This window comes from Buceros rhinoceros, unplaced genomic scaffold (assembly GCF_000710305.1).
Source record: "Buceros rhinoceros silvestris isolate BGI_N320 unplaced genomic scaffold, ASM71030v1 scaffold1152, whole genome shotgun sequence".
Classification (NCBI taxonomy): Eukaryota; Metazoa; Chordata; class Aves; order Bucerotiformes; family Bucerotidae; genus Buceros; species Buceros rhinoceros.
In genome coordinates this window covers 114,894-119,419 of record NW_010400617.1, presented here as the reverse complement: position 1 = coordinate 119,419, position 4,526 = coordinate 114,894, and the positions used below count along the sequence as shown (strand labels likewise).

Below are 4,526 nucleotides of genomic sequence, written 5' to 3'. Positions count from 1 at the left end.
GCTGAACCATGAATAAGAGGAGCAACTGCAGAACGGTGAAGTTATGTAAATAAACTACTTGAGACCAATATAAAAAGAAAAAAAGAGTTGGAAAATCAATCTGTGTTTGAAAACACTTTGGACGGGGTGCCCACACACGTCCTGAGACTGTCTGATCCAAGTTTCTATTTGTCACTCCATTTTCAGGATTATTTCCCAGAAAGGGAAGCAGGGCAGCCATGAACTCGCACACGCCTCTGCAAGGGGGGCTGCGCGCGGTGCGTGCGTTGCTGTGTTGACTGCGCCCCCCGGGTTCTGAGCAGTAACAAACGCTGGCTACCCAGACCGAGGTGGGACTGGCATCCACAAGCCCACACTTCTCACTGGCTGCAAGGGCTGCAGGCGAGCAAGAGCTGCAGGCGAGCAAGAGCTGCGGCACCTCCAGCGAGGAGGACCCAGACACCTGTGTCTCCTTCCTGAACACCAGAACGCTACGCCAGGGTCTTAGAAGTGTTTTAGGCTTAGGAAGTCAAGATGACATTTTAGCGGTCCTGGAACACCTGCAACTGAAGGAAGGGGAAGAGAAAGAAAAGTTAAAGAACAGCACCAAAGCTTTCTGGACCCCTGCATCTGGGAAGATGAGAGCTAACCATGCAGGCTAACTCATGGTTGAAGTTTTGTTCTATACCCATCAAAGAACTGACACACAATTATGAAATGGTGCATATTAATTTTCAAAAGGACCGTAAATGACTTCAGGGTCTATGTCCCACTGATAGCTCGGTCTTTTCTCGCAGTATGCGAAGAAGAGCTCCTCTGTTAACACAGCCAAGCAGAAAATGTGTAGATGGGAATGGAGGAATTTTTCTTTCCATGAACAAGTTTCTAATTTCATGTTCCATTATGAAGGATAATAGAAAAGTCTTGCAATTTTAATGCAGTACTCTGGAATGTAATCTTCAAATTCAATATTTATGCAGTTATCTCCAAATCAAATATTAATGTGCCTGAAAGTTTGGTCATTTATTTATTTCCCTCAAAACTAAATGCTCATTTGAGTTAATTATTTCAAGAAAATAATAGAATTTTATCGACCATATTTAAAGGGGAACGTAAAGTTCTTTCTTTTCCATGAAATAATTTCTTTCAACTGCTATCCCTACCAATTTATCATCCTTTATTCCCATTTTCAAATGAAATTTCTTTCACTGCAACAGAAACCCCCAAGCAAAGAAACCCACCTGACCATTTCAAAACTGCCTCTACTTATAAACTCCCTCAGCCTATATTACATGATACGGCTTACAGCTAATTAATACCAGAAAGCCTAGTTACGTAACTTAACCCTTATTGTCTGAGATTGGCAACAGGAGAGTATGGCCACCTCAATCAAGGTGAGGTGGTCTCGGCAAATCTAGGGATCTCACAGCCTCGCCCTTTCCAAAAGAGCTGGCAGGCTGCTTTTTTTAATATGCACACAATTCCACGACTTGTTTGAGCTAATGGCTTGGACAAGCAAGTCTTGGCACATGCAGTGAAATAAGACAATTCTTGGGGGCATGAGTGTTTTCACAACAAACCTCAGCTCTAAAATCCTATACAAGGTTATCGGCAGAAAACTAGAGGTACTTCCCAACCATTCATCCTCCAGCAAGGCAGCGTAGCTGAACTGCAGACCAGTAACACCTTTGGAGACCTGCAAAGAGATGACCCTTTTGCTCGTGCTTCTTGAAACCTTCCTAGAAACGTGCCGGGTTTTAAGTATCAGTAACGACCAAAGAGGAAGCAGGCATTTGTCAGAAGCCCACCCTTACTGGGCTCCTTTGCACAGTCATTACACCCAAACAGAACAACTCCTAAGCACAGCAAATAGTCTCCTTTTAGCTAAGAATCAGTAATTAATACAAGGGGCTTTGAAGACACAGCTCTCCATTGGACAGTTGCTTGCTATCCATTCATGTTCCTTGGGAGCCAAGGGGACCACGTATCTTTTAGATGTGCTAGAAGCTAAATGATCCTGCCTGAGGATGCAGCGGGTTGCCCTAGCAAGCCCAGGCTGTACTGCTAGTAGAGAGAGCTGAACTGCAACCAAAGTGGAAAACATGAGTGAGGCTTTTTTTTTTTTTCCCTCCAGGCTCTCTTCTGGGATGGCTGATGCTCACACCTACTCAAGCAATAGTGATTTTGGCACTCAGGGAGGCAAGAACTTATTCCAAGCATGTTGGGTATTGCCTGAGGGAAAGGGAAAGGTGCTACTTGTACACCATGTAGGCCCTTTCGAGAAATCAAAACCTCTGAAACACTACAAACAGCTCACGACGATTCTTCACTAGCCATCTGGCAATGCTTGCAGCAGCCATCTCTGAAAAGGAAGGTAAGAAGTTGGAGGGCAAAAGCCTAACCCTACTGATTTGTTTCTAGGCTAATACTGTATTTCATTAGTTCATGATTCTGCTCAATGTAACACCTAACCAGTGCATTTGAGGAAGGCATGCCAAGCTTTAGAGGGAGCAATGAAATGCAAAAAATGGTGATTTTCTCCTCAAGTTGTTCTCTCTTGGGTTTTACAGGATACCTAGCAGGTAACTCCCAAATTAAAGTAGAAAAAATGGATTAGTAACAGCATTTCATTATCCTCTGGCAACTGCAAATGCACTTGCCAGGACAAGGACATACAATTGCACCAGGGTGTGGTTAGCCAAATACAACGGAGATCGCTATCAGGTGAAGATACCAGACCTTGCTCCTGATCTGAAACAACAGGAGGAAAAAAATGATGGTAAGAAAAGAGGGTTAATTGGGAGAAAATAAAATTAAGTAGACTAGGGTTAAGAAAAAGCCTGTGAATTTACCTGTATTTATTTCACACTCCATCTCAGACATTCTATGCTTACTCTTAGTCCATTTTAACTCTTCCTAAAAAGCCTCTGATTTTGAGCAGCCTGGATTACACTTGCAAGTAAGCAGCAAGCACAGCACAACGTGAACGCATCTTGTCAGCTGAGCTCAGCAATCGGGCAAGCACACACGAGGAAGGTGCTGTCTGCGCCCTGACTGTGTGCGGATGCAGCCTCGGGGTTTACATGGTTCTGGACGGCTATTTTTAGACTGTGTTAAAAAACCCTATTGCCTCCAGCACATGACGTCCCACACTGGGTGAAGATAGTTTACTGTCCGGACAGCTCACGACTGCAATCCAGCATGAGTAGGGAACTCTCTTACTGTGTAGTGTATTTAAATATTTATAAACGCGTTTCAGATGAGACTCCGGGATTGTAGAACACATAAAGCATTTGTAAGATAGTTGGCACACACTCCTACAACAGTAAACACAGAGCTCAGCTCTTCTTACCGTGTGTTTTAACTACTAATAAATATTGGTGCACACTTAATATCAGCAAAAATATCACAATCAAGTATCAGACTCTCAGATTATCTTTCTCCAAGTGACATCGCATACAACAGCAACTCAGAGACCCCTGCTCCCGAACACTCACACTTGTGCAGTACATAAGACAGAGTGAAGTCTGTCTCTGAGGTCTATGAATGAATAAAACTTTCTTAAGCATCAGAGGCTATCAGATCACTAAATGTTACTTATCAGTAACTTCATCACTAACAGGTCTTTGTCTGGAAAGAATAAATTTGTTAAGGTGAAAAGGTTTCTTCCTAAATGCTTCCTGTTTCTGGCCTCTTGCCTAGAAAACCTCCCATTGACATTTCCCTGTTAACCAGGTGCACCTACCAGGACCTCATCATCATTATTCACTATACCAGAGGAAGAACTAGAATAAAAGTTAAACAATACATCAGCGACACAATTAATCTCACGTTGAAAGTCAATGTCAAAGCAAGGACCTGCGGAGCTTGGTGCTGCACTAGCACTTTATTCATGTTCTCCATAATGTTTGTGGACAAACTGCACGTTACTTTGACTCTATTTGTTCCTCTTTTAACTCTCTTCAAGCAAAAAAATCGAAGAAGTCAGTCAATTTTGGTAGGAAAAGTGAAGTAAATATTTTTACAGATGAGAAATGTGAGAGGCTCTTGCCAGCAGTGTTTGCACAGGCACCTTGTAAACACTTACTGGAGTCAATCAGTTGGGAAGCATAAAACAATAACTTGCAATTTAGGTGACCAAGTAAAAAGTACAGAACAGTAATTTGACAATTTGAGTTCAATATTTGCAGCAAGTAATTTGTGAGCAATCTCTAGGCTACAATGTATCTTCATAAACCAGTCACTGAAAAATTCTTTGTAATAAGCAAGTCATGAAATCCAAACCTGCACAGAGCAGTTTTGTTCCCTGCCTGCTGCCGCCAGAAATCCTGGCTTCCACTGAACGTGATGGATTTCCAGTTGACTGTGACACAACCCTCACTTCACCCCATTTCCAAGAGTAACTATTCCATTACGGGTTATACAGTATTCAAAAGATCTGAAATAATTAACAATTGGATATTTAAGCACAATGTCTATTCTGTACCACATAAACATCCATTTTTCTGAAGATTAGATCTCGCAGTATGTTTCCCAAGACCTCTTCC

General features: G+C 42.4%; 1 protein-coding gene across 1 annotated transcript in view; it reads right to left on the bottom strand.

Moving 5' to 3' along the window:
- XYLT1 (xylosyltransferase I) overlaps positions 1-4,526 on the bottom strand; it is a gene marked incomplete at its 5' end in the record, with an annotated part of 88,868 nt that overhangs the window by 23,879 nt on the left and 60,463 nt on the right. The window lies entirely within an intron of this gene.